Source organism: Lipotes vexillifer, unplaced genomic scaffold (genome assembly GCF_000442215.2).
Source record: "Lipotes vexillifer unplaced genomic scaffold, Lipotes_vexillifer_v1.1 scaffold691, whole genome shotgun sequence".
Lineage (NCBI taxonomy): Eukaryota > Metazoa > Chordata > Mammalia > Artiodactyla > Lipotidae > Lipotes > Lipotes vexillifer.
The window spans coordinates 2,291,689-2,304,470 of NW_006788040.1; the positions used below are offsets into that span (position 1 = coordinate 2,291,689).

The window sequence follows — 12,782 nt, forward strand, 5'->3', positions numbered from 1 at the left end:
CACAGAGAAGTCAGTAGCCTACCCAAGGTCACACAGCTGGGAAGTGGAGTTGCTTGGGTTTGAACCCAAGTAATCTGCCAGAGCCTGTGCTCTTTACCACATCATTATAATCATCCTGTTTAGTCCTATTTAGCTAAAATCATCCCATTTAGTCTTCATAATACTTCCATGAGATATGCACTATTTTTTTTTTTTCCATTTTTCAATTTTATGAGGAAACCAAGCTGGAAGCACTGAAGAGGTGATAGTCACATAGCTCAGAAGAGTCAAAAGAGCCAAGCCTGAAATCTAGGCCACCCATCTGGCAGGATCTGGCGCTACTGTGGCTTCCCCAAGGTCAAGAATCATCTCCTATACAGCCTATACCTCCTGTAGCTCTGAAAGAGGAAGGGAAACAGTGCTGCTGTCATCAGGAATGTGTGTCCTCCATTGGTGCTTCCTACAAAAGGTTTGGAAACTTCCGGTTTAAGAAGACCTGGACCCTGGTTTGCACAGGCTCAGCAAAATCAGATCCTAGCTCCCAGGTGAGGCGTCAAGAGGCAGTAAGGCAAGGTCAAGGCTGAAGTTCAGCTATAGTGCAATCCTTGCTGTGCAGCTGTGCTGTGTGACCTTGGCTGAGTTGCTTGCCCTCTCTGGGCCTTGGATCTCTTGGATGGAAAACGTGGAGAAGGGGCACAAAAATGAGAAAAGTTTTTTTCCCATTCTATAATTTTGCCTAAACGTTCACCTTTGTGCTATTTCAATAGTGAAAATTACAAGCATATTTGCCAGGATATCCATCTACCATGACACTGCAGCTTCACCCTCTGTCACGTCTGGACATCTCAGTTGCCAACACAAATCTGCCCAGTATCTCCACATACACACACCCTGGCAGGAAAAATTGGGTCAGCAGACAGTGGCCCATGGCAGCCGGCAAAATAAGCTCTCAAAGACTTTCCATAGCAATGCTGCCGCAGAGATCTGCCGGCATGCACAAAGTAGGCCTTCTAAGAAGTTCTGAATTTCCACTCCTCCCAAAATGGCCACAGAGGCCCTGGCAGAGAGCTGACCCACAGAACCACCCCTTGGTGGGTGCTCTGGGGCTAAAAGCATCCCCTTTCACAGCTGTCACATAAAGGGGAGCAGGCAGTGAGCACCCAGGCTTCCTCTGAAGCAATGAAAAAGCAGGGGAGAAAGGGACGCACCAAGAGGATGATGGGGAATTCCCTGGGGCGAGAGAGGTGAGCTTCCTACCCAGGGAAGGTGAGGGGTTGAGGGGCACCAAACACAGACAGTTCAAGTTTCAAGACCAGTTTCTCTATTTGTGGAAACCATCAAACCCTCCCAAACGCACCCCAGGAAGAAGGATGAAAAATACCAAAATGTGGGTGAACCCAGCCCCTCTCCCTGTTCTCAGCCTGAACGTGGGCAGGGAAGAGACAGAATCACCATTCCATTCTCTGCAGGATCTAACTCCAAAAATCTTGCGCACAGAGTAGGGAGGCAAGGGGCCTACTGAAAACTGGGACATCAGTTTTTGCAGGCTTAAAAACAGATCAATTTTACTCTAAAGTTTAAAATGAAACACGTTCCTGTTTGGGAAAAGAATTTCATTAGGAGGAAAATATAATATAAAAATACCCATTTAGAAAGAATATGCTATTAATTCTTAGCACTCTATGAAGAAAGGAAAATGGCATTTTTATCTAAATGGTTTTTCTGCATAAGCCATTTACAATATTCTTTGCCTCTCTATAATGGGCCCTGCTACCATTAGTAGTGGGACGACCAGGCTGAGGGCTGAAATCGCCCCCAAACACATTTAATACATAACCCCTGAAAATCTGTTCATACAGGGACCTCAGCAAACAGGCCCGGCAAACAGGCCCGTCATTCCTTTTTTTAAGGAAGAAATAAATATTGCTGAGGGGGTTGGGAGTGGTGTGCTGATGGGAGAGGAAGGGACAAGATGGTTTAAGTTAAAAGCAAGCGTTCTGGGTCCCTTTAGCCAGCTTTAAAATTGCAACCGATTTTTGGCTGCATGATTGCAACCATTTGACTGCCTGCGTGTGTATCCACCCCGAACACACACACACACACACACACACACACACTCACGGGTTTCCATCAAACAAGCAAACAAGGAAAGGATGAAATTCAGGATATGAAAACAAACTATTTTTAAACACTAAAGCAAACACACCAAGATAGCAATACTGCTATTTTCCCATTAAACTAAGTTTCTCTCAATTTGAAAAGTGAGAATAATCTAAACAATACTTCCAAACAAACTGCAGGGAGCTTGGGTGTAGCGGCCTCCGACGGCTTTAACGATGGAAAAATCCCCTCCGTAGAGAAGCAGAAACACAGGTGGGGATGGGGCCGGTCGGTTTTGCCACGTCCCGCCACGTCCCACCAAACGGGTTCCCCCAACAGTAGCTCATGCCCGAATGCCCAGTGGTCTCCAACTTCAAAATGCAAATACTTTTTCTTTTTTCCAAAAAGTTGCTTTTTGTTTTTTGTTTTTTTTAAAAAAAAGTCTTCGAGCTCTTTCTCTCTTGGATTTCCAAAATAACTACTTACTTAATACCAAATGTCGGGGAGCTAAATTAATTCATTAAGGAAATGCAAGGGCTGTGAGGGACTCGGAGCGTGGGGCCCCCTGTGATTTCACTGCCATGAGCCAGAACGTCTTGGGCCGCTCTCTTCCAGCAAAGCTCAGTCCATAAATTCTCCCTTTCAAACCAGGAGCCCAGAAATGTCATAATTATAGCTGATACAGGTAACAGGTGTGCCCCTCTGTTCCTCCCACCTCTACCACCGCTTTCCAGACAAGCTGCTGGAAGATTTAGTGGTCTAGCCAGGGGTGTCCTAATTACCGGAAACGATTCTGGTTTTAAGGGTTAGATAAAGACCCTCTCCAAATTTAAGGCCAGACCGATGTCCATTAGACTTTAACGGGCCCACATAAAAAAAGAAATTGTATCCTCATCTCTCCAAATGCCTGTTTTCCCAGCGCCTCAAGTTCATTTCGGGCTGGCTCAGCGCCGAAAATACTCCTGTCCAGCCCTCGCTCTGCAAAGGCAAGGACTCAGTAGAAACTGATGTTCAAGGAATTAAGCAACTGGGGAGGGGAGGGTGGCTCAGGAAACTCATTTGCTCTACAACTGTTAAGCCAAAATCTGTCTTTAAAAAAAAAAAAAAAAAGTGGAATTTTAACCCATCATCCAGAGATAGAGAGAAAGGAAGGTTGGAGGGAGCCCAGGAAGAAAGGGAGGGGGTGTACACATCGATGCCTGGCTAAAGAGCCTCTGCACCATCAAGAATGACACACTCTCCCCTTCTGAGACTCGGTGTTCGGAAAGGCCAAAGCTGCAGGCTGTTTTGCTCTGGTTTTCTTTTTCCCAGCTTTCGAGACTTACGCATACTCTTTCTTCCTTCTTTGGAAGTCAAACCACGGGTTTCCTTAAAAGTTACACACACACACGCACGCACGCACGCGCACGCACGCGCACGCACGCGCACGCACCCAGCGCCGCCGTTTGCCAAGGAGCAGCATGGAAGGTGCCCCAGAGGTTTAAGATTCTTTACTCTTCTCTACGTCTGTGCTCAGCTCCCAGTCAATTAAGAATTAATGCTTGAAAGCTTTTCGGGGACCAAGACACCAGAAGGAAGCCTATGGATGTTCTTTGGCCGTGTCCAAGGCTCTGGGGGGCTGAGTTTGTTGGATTGGGCTTTTCCTCCCTCCTCCCAGACAAGTGATGCTTGGAGGGGCCTCGCCCTCCCTTCCTGTCCTGAGGAAGTGGTGGGAACCTGAACTGGGGGCCTTTATTCCGTGACGGCCAAGGGGGCCCATTAGTGCACACAGTCACACACACACACATACACACACACACTTCTAATCCCGGCAAAATGCTTCACGCACACTGAGCACAAAATAAATGCTTATTAACTAAACTGACCCCAAATAGTGAAATGTACAAGTAAATTAATCATGCCTCTCCTGGAGGCCTAACAGGATTACAAATTCGGCAAAAATTGACCACACGGAGATCAATAAGCTTCTGCTTAAAATTGAACAGGGCCAAAACTTTGCATGAGCTGCTTCTTGGGGAAAAAATTAATTAATTTTTTCGTTTCTTATTAAGACTTCTCAGGCCTGTGTGTGTTCATGTGTGTGTGTGTGCGCACTCATGTGTATACTTGAGTAGGGGTGCGCATGCCTGCATGCACGAGCAGAAACCGGCAAAAGGCATCCAGAGCTTTATGCCCAGACAATTTAGAAATAGTCACGGCATAAGGATCGTGAAATTGCTCCTGTTTATAAAAGCCAAATTTTGGTCCACAGCCTCCCTTCCCTCAAATACTAAACAGCCACCAAAAGTTACATCGCAGGAGATGAAAATGGTCAGTTTGCTTTGAGCCAATTAGGCCTGCTGATGGCTGGACTGTGGGTCCCCTGAAGGGGAGGAAAGTGAACCTCTAATTCATCCAGCTCCTTTCCACACTTCGCTCATCTCGAGTCAGGGAAATCTTCCTCTTGCTGAATTTGTCATCTACTTGCCTTCCCTTTTTGCCTACCATTCAGAAAATGGGGAAAAAAATGTATGTATTGTGTGGGAGGGCACTGCTTGCGTTTTAAGACAGTGGGACCTGCCTGCAAGGTCTGTAATAGGCAAGATTATCCCTAAAGAGGCTCAGTGCTGGGAGAGAAGCATCAGTGGTCACTTTACGGGGTCATCAGGGAAAAGGTCACTCCTTTTCCCCACCCCCATCGTCCCTCTTTTATGGAAAGATCTGGGTGCATCTGTGAAACTCTATGCTTCCGCAGCAGGCCTCGTGGGACCAGCTTCTCTGCAGGAAAAGTTAGCCACAGCCACATTACGAGGCTCGATCCACCCAGGGCCCATCTGGGTCCCCGCGCCCCACGCCCCGGCCCCGCATGGCTACCTTGGCCACTAACTACACAGAAAGGGGCTCTGACTGCTAAGAGACCCATGACGTGGTCATCCGCCCCAGGTTGGGTTCCCCACATCTATTTCCCCCATACATCTGCGGTCACGTGGAAGCCCCAGGCCCAGCAGGGAGAGCTGAGCCAAGAACTTTCTGTCCTTTATGATGACCAACACCAGACCCCAAGCAATTCCCTCACTCCCAGCCTCGCCCGGGAGGTGTTACTATAAATGACTTCCACACTTACAAATTATTTTCCACTCCTAAACCCTGTGTCGGTAAATAATATTTCGACTCATAGGGACACACTTCTCCCCTCTCCATCCATCCCTTGATCACCTGCCCCCACCCCTGGAGAAAATAAACTGCACCCCCATCTCCATCCAGTCTTCCTAACTGGGGCTGTTTCTCTCTCTGCCTTCCAGCTCAGAGGAAAGGACAGAGTGTCCACATCAGGACTCAGGCCCTTGAATTTCAAGGACTTTTCCAACAGCCCATGCGGTCAGGGTAGAACCCGCTTACTTCCCAGTGAACACTCAACCAAGCCTGGCTTTCTCTGGAAGGCTGAGCTCTGGGGATTTCAAAGCAGGCTATGTTTTCTGCTGACTTCCCCAGCCCTTCTCTGATCATAAGATGGTCCCTCAGAAGTATTTTATTCCTGGTGGTCGCTGCCAATCACTCGACAATATTTGTGTTCCCAGATCCAAGGGCATCTGAAAAACACTGTTTCATGGTAACTTTAAAGGGTCATATCTTTTCTACACCTCACCCTGCCCTGGATGACTGGATGAACAGGGGGCAGGGTGTGTGTGTGTGTGTGTGTGTGTGTGTGTGTGTGTGTTGTGTACAAGTGCGTGTGCGTGTGTGTGTGTGTGTGTGTGTGTGTGTGTGTGTCCTCTCATTGCAGGAGCTCCCAAATACGACCAGGAGCACCACCAATGGGGCTCTCAGACTGGGGGCAGACAGAGTCCTCCAGTCATACCAGGCAAAGCCAGCTGGGTCAGAAAGGCCCAAGCCCACCCCATTCCAGTGAAAGTGTTGACCCAAGCTCTGAGGGCAAATGAAACCTTCGTGCCCAAACACTCTTTAAATTATCATCAGCAGTTAGAAGGGAAAACTTATTTTAAGTCCTCAGATTGCATCTCCGGGCCACTTAGTTCTCACAAGACGGTCTGCTGGAAGAGGGAGCAGGGTGGGGTAAGGCCCAGAAGGGTCTCAGCACCCGTTAGTCCGCATCTCCTCTGAAGGCATGACAATGTCGTCTATTTCTGAATCACCCTGGAGCGGGGTTTTGACACGTGCAGGATAAAACAAGAGCTGGTTCCCTCCAACTTTCCAAAGACCATCCGCGTCAGTGGGCCCCAAAGATGCCTTCACAGAAGGGTCTCCCTGTTTTCCTAAATCATTTTCCAACACACCTGATTCACTTAAACTGAACACTAGCAGAGGTAAGTCATACTGAGATCCAGAAAGTCAGAGCTCTCTCCTAAGAATTGGAATCCCAGGGCCAATTGTTCCATGAAGAGCCCAAGATCTCCCACAGAGATGTCAAAGACAGGAAGAAGACAGAGCCTTTGGGTCACACAATCCATCCTACCAGCTACAGAGGAAGTGGGGCGAGCTGAGTTCGCTGGACCCCTGAGATTTAATGATCAGAACATAAAAACCTGCTTTCCCCCTACCAGGTGAGTTTGTGTTGGGATGTTTATTGGAGGCTCCCCCTCTTTGGGGAAAAGTCTATCCCACATAAGATGTTCCATCTGGGATTCAGAGAGCCCATTTGTTATCATGAATGCGCTAAGACCTCCAAATTGTTAAATTCAATTGCCGTTATGTTTAAAGGGCATTTGGGTCCTTATGATGATGCATAAATCGTGAAAGGATCAGCACACGACCACTATAAAGTTCTCCCTCTGATCCTGCTTGGCGAGGATGCGGAGGTGATGAAAACCTACCAGATTTCTCAGCCAGGAAGGAAAATGAGAATTTGGGACGCTGGGGCTATGATGGACCCCCCGGCACTAGGTATTAGGGATGCCAGGGCGAAGTGGCCTCGTGGGGCCAAAACTTGAGGCTATCAGGGCCCAGAAAGTGCCCCTTGGATGTCATGATGCTGGGAAGCCTCTCCGCCACTCCGCACCCCATGTCCTTTCTGGGCAAACATCATGTTGGGAGCAGACCCTCCACTTACTTCCCAAACCTCAGAGGCCGCTGATTAAAATGCAAGCCAGCAAACAAAGCAGGCCTCGGAGTCCTGCGATAATTACCGCCCCCCCACCCCGCCCCGTGAGAATGATGGCTCTCAAACGCCCCTCCTAGTTCAAGTATATTAAACTTAACTCTGCTTTTCCATCCCGGTCACAAAATAAGTTGGGGGTTCTGGGCCCCGGAAGTGCACATCCGTGGGGTAGCTTCTTACCCACACCCTAAAGTCACTGATGGCCCCATGAGGCTGCGTGTGGATGTGTGTTGTCGTGTCACTGGAAGATGGCAGAAAATGATCAGGGCCGCCTCGGCACTGGGCGACCCGTCCAGCAAAACGTGATGTGCCAGGCTCCCAGAACCATCTCTTCCTTCCGGTCCCATTCATGAGTTGAGGAGACCATTGGCTGAGCTGTTGTGCAACGGGACACAGAGGGTCCCTGAAGGCAAAGCTGTGACTAATTCAAAAGCCCACCGTCCTCTCCGCCAAGTCGTTGGTACCAAAAGATTACAATAAAGGAGAGGAATTTCCATAAATGAGAAGCAGCGCCCGCTTCCCACAACTGGGAGGGGGCGTGGGGGAGGGGTGGGTGGGCACCGATTCAAAGATTCCTCTCCCGGCCGGAGAGTGGTGTTAGCTGAACTCAGACAGAGAGACACCTCCGCGCGCAAAACTCAGCAAGGGGCGACGTACGTCTGCTACCGAAATGCTCCAGATCAAAGTCACCCCCAGCCCAGGAGGCCCGGGAGGCCGAGATTTCATAATTAGGATCTTCAAAATCCTCCTCTATTTTTAGGACTTGCGCTCATTCAGTGCTTTACAGAATCAGAACCTGTCAGCTAAGGCCAAAGAGACTGAAGGTTTAGTTTCTCTCCCTGCCACCGCGCGCCCCCCAACTCTGCTTTCGCAAAGCAGATTAACGGTAAACTAAAGGAGTAGCTGGATGATTTGCTGGAAATACACTTGGCCACGCATATGTATATGTGCATACGCTGGGGTGGGGTGAGGGGTTTGCGGGGTGGGGGGTGGGGCTCCTTCCCGCGCTGAATTGCAGGGGCCCTGCCCTCCTCCTGTGGGCTGCAGATAGACCCAGACCGGACATGGCACCTCAGCCACACCCTTCCAAGCCAGCCCCCAGACAACTTTGCTGGGCCCCAGGGTGTGCCAGAAGGCAAGGAAACTTGAAAATTTTTCCCCAAATGTCTCTCTTCTCAATCATGCACTCATGTATGTATCAACATGTCCGCCACTAGCAATCAAAACCCACACTCAAATCTGTCCACCCAAGACACGCCTAAAAATAGACATCATCCTAAAACAAACACATCGCTGGGCAAGTCAAAATCTGACTTGAGTCAAAACGATGAAGCTGGGTTATTCCAGCTTCCAGACTGAAGACTTGGGTGGAGCAAGCAGAGGGGCATCGAGGGAAGAATACCAGGTGCACCCACTAGTTACAGGGGAGCCCTCCCCCCCATAGATTCAGGTCCCCTCTGGCACAAGAGGTTTGGTGTTTTTATATTGCAGTGTGCTTGGGAGGCCTACTTGCCCTTACACACTCCCCAGACATTTGATCCTATTACATAAAGCTATCGACTTTTAATCTCTAAAATTAACCAAACCGAGGCAAATACAGTATTCCTAACTAGAAATATTTATCTCCTAAATGCTTTCGGCAAAGCATATCACTCCCTGGGCAAAGAACACGACCCAAGGTTATTGTCACTCAAGTGGACAGAAAGGTGATTTTGCTAAAGCTTCCAGCATGGAGTGAGTTCAGGAGATCCTGTGAAATCCCAAGGATACACTCAAGTTTGCCCTTCCAGAGTAGGAAGAATTTCCCTCCTCTAATTTCACCTGGTCCTCCTGGACTGTTTATTAAAGATGTATATTTCATATCAGCAGAGAGTATCAAGTAACTTCTTGGCAAGGGCAGCCATATTTTCAGGACCTATTGAGATTTTTTTTGGAAATTTAAATACCTCTGTCAGGCAAACAAAATCATATCAGGAATCACAGAATTTCATTTCTAGAAAGAGAAATTAGATTAACCAACCCTCACTCCTTTCCTAGAAATCTCAATAAAATAGAAGTACATTGCAACAGTCTCTTACTTCCCGTCTGAAGGGGCCTCACAAGAAATCTAAATGAATTTAGATTTAAATTAAGAAAGCTAAAGAAAGCAATCCTGAGAAAATGCCTTCAATCTATAAATATTGTATAGATATATATATAGAGGAGAATATATAAGTATATATTACATATTAGAAGGCAGAGGCTATTTAAAATCAAAACAGCCAGAAAAATCCAGTGGCAGAAACCGTAAGTTCAACACCAATAAGCTTCGGGCCCTTAGAAATCCTTGTCCTTTATTAATATTTAGTAGAAATGTATAATTGCAGATGTGTGCTAGGTGGGGATTTTATGTCAGGATGCGGGCAAAGACTGGTTTATTACAACCATGAAATATTGAACAAGCACCAAAGAAGAGTAGTAGTATGTCCCAGACTAGCCAGGGAGCAGGCAGACCCAGACCGTCAGCTGCACAAAGGGGGCTCCTATCTGTTTACATTACCCCTGATTAACACCTGTGAAGTTTTGGGTTACATCTTCCGGATGCTGCAAAAGTCACATGAAGGCATGCAACCCGTGCTGGGTGATTTTGGGGGGAAACAGGAGTGCGAGGCTCCGTGCCTTCCCAAAACCACTTTGAGGGAGCCTTAAAAATTCTCTCCACGGTGTAAGGAGTGAGGGAAATGACTCAGAAAAAGAGCACTAGGAGCCCTCCGGCTCTTAGCCCAAGCCTGCCCCATGTCTAAGGAAATTCAATGTTCAAATCCTGCCTGACTAGTATTTCTTAGCACTGCTTACTGTGTTCCGACTGGAACACTGAGAGAAGCATGAAATTCCAAAAATTTCTCCCGCATCACTGTAAAAATATCTTACCTCCAAAAAGGGCAGAATTGCATGCAAAAGTGTATACAGAGACCTCTCCCGTTTCACGGTGTGTGAAAGAGAGTTTCTAGACATCTCCGGATTTCAAGATAGAGAACAACCAACGGAATAGAAGTTTGGCAATGGTAAACTTATTACGGGAATACAGTTAATTCAAGTTTTGAAAATTGTAAGGGGCTGGGGGGGGGCGGGGGACATACTTTTTTCGGCTTAATATCCTTTATCTACAAACTATCATTATTTCTCCTTCTCTGTTTTGAAATTCCTCCATAGCCACACAGCTATTACAAAGATAGGTGGATGATTTTGCAAACTAATTTCAAATTTATGTGATCCTCACTGATTTAATAGATGTCTGAATAGGCCCAAACTCAGGCTGGTTTTTTTTGTTGTTGCTGTTGTTTTTCCCTTTGCACAACCTCACCCTTTCCCCACCCCAACTTTGTGCAAACAGAATCTCATGATGAGACGTAGAGTTTTATGATATAAGAGTTGTTTGGCGGGTTAAGAAGTCAGAGCAGGCATAATTTGGAGAGGCTTACTTTCCTGGTTAAAAAAAAAATCATCATCACATGTGATTCTGGCCTAGACTTTGTAAGAAGTGTTACTTGCCAGTAGAGTTCCCTCCCCTCCAAAGGACATCTAAACCCCATAAGACAATCCGGGCACGTCCCAGTGGCTACACAGCTTGTGCAGTTCTAAAGACTTATTCGTTCTCTCCAACCTGAGCACGATCATTTTGTTAAAGACCGACTAGTATTTTGTCATCGGAGCGAAGAATTTCAGAAACAGTGTTAATATTTAATCACATTAGTACTGGCGTGTTTTATGGCGTGACAAAATAAAATATCATTACAAAATTGGGCTTTGCCTGAAAGGCGGGGGGCAGGCGGTCAAAGAAAGTGCTCGCTGGGGCTGGAACCTGGAACAGGTATATTCAAAGCTGCTTCATGGCTGATGGGACCCTGGGCATGTGTTTATGGGAAAGCAGGACGCTTTCCTTTCAATTCTTTTTTTTCTCAACTCTATTTCAAAGTGGTGCACTTCACTCTGATTTTCAGCCAGGGCACTCGGGGGGCCTGTTGAAGGCTCTGTGCACCTATTTATACAACATATGCAGATGGAGCTGCAGGGTGTTATCATAATGAAAAGTTTAATCATCCTTACTTACTACCAGTAAGGGAGCAGGAATCATATGCAGGTACCTTATAAAGCCTTAACTAGCAGCAGAAGCTGCGAGTGACCTCAGTTCGGGGCTTTATCTAGGAAACTGTCCTTCCCACATCACAGAGTGGAAAACAAAGGAGGTCAAGTGGGTGTCCCTGCCGAGGCTTCTAAGGCGGCCAGCCCTGAAGCGGGTCCCTGGAGGAAGTTTCCGTCTCCCGTATGCAGGGGAGGGCTGAGTTTAGTATACAGGGGAAATCAACCCCAAAGTGACTAGCATCTGTTTCCAAAAAAAAATTTTCCTTCATCTGACTGTGATAATAAAACAAACAAAACAAAACATTTCTTTAATGACGTTTCTTCATTCGCAGTCTGCATTTTTTTTCTGCAAAGGACATTAGTCAGACTGGGAAGGGAACAGTGCAACACCTTAAAAAAAAATCTCGTTAAAACCACCCAATTCCTCTGCACCTAAGGCCCTTCAAACGACTTGCAGGCAAAGCGTTACTGGTTTTTCTTTATTAATTCTCTAAATCGTGGGTTTTTTTTTTCTTTTTAACTCTTCTCACCCCATTTTGGCCAATGTGGTCTTAATTACTGTGGGGGCCGGGGGTGGGGGGAATGGGAGAAGGGGGAGGGGGAGGGGCAGCCAGACCAAGCCAGGTAGAAGTGACAGGGGCTGGGATTTGTGCTAACCAGTTATTGATCGGCAGGCCCGAGATGTTGTGTACAAGAAAATAAAGGAGGAGGGGGGCAGAGCAAACAGGATGCTGGGTCCAACTCCATTTTAAAAAGGAGGGAGGGGGGAAAAAGGGAGAGGCAGCGGAGGGTCCCAAACTAACCAATTTATGGCCTTGCCTGGGAGAAGCCTGGAGAATGCTGATGCTGGCCGCAGCGTCTGCTGTGCATGCTAAACACCCAGCTTCAAATGAGAGAGCGGCGTCCCGGGCTGGGCAGTAGGCGAACAAAGAGAAAAGCAGCAAGGCCGCATTCATGAATTAGAAAACCCAAGCGGGAAAGCTACCCGGGACAGGCGGGCGTTGAAAGCCCGGAGTTCTGAGCCACCCAACTCCTGCCTGCGCACTTCCCCTCCCCCTCCTCCCGCCCCCATCCCCTTCTCCTAAAACCTACCATCACCTTAAACCCTGGGTCAAGAGATGGCAAGATGCAGGATGTGGACTAGGAAAACTAAGGCAGAGGAAAAGAACCTTAAGAGAAGGCGAGGATGGAGGATGTATTTTTTTAAGACACGGTTAAATCGCCAGCTACTGACTCCATGGTAACATTCAGCCTGGTGAAACCAAGGAAATTCAGTGAGTATTTAAAAGAAAAAGGTAGGAATTGTTGGGGGGGGGTGAGGTAGGAAATGATGTTACGTAAAAAGGCCCCATTAAAAAATAAAATGGATAGCTACCGCAGCCCAGTCGTGTTTAGGTTAAAAAAAAAAAACTGTTATTATTTTATCGGCAATGGTGGTCCATTTACTGACCCCCACCCCACCCACCTTTAAGGCCTCCAGGCCTGG

General features: G+C 47.4%; 1 protein-coding gene across 1 annotated transcript in view; it reads right to left on the reverse strand.

Moving 5' to 3' along the window:
• MN1 (MN1 proto-oncogene, transcriptional regulator) overlaps positions 1-12,782 on the reverse strand; it is a 43,314-nt gene that overhangs the window by 25,722 nt on the left and 4,810 nt on the right. The gene's annotated exons all lie outside the window — the stretch shown is intronic.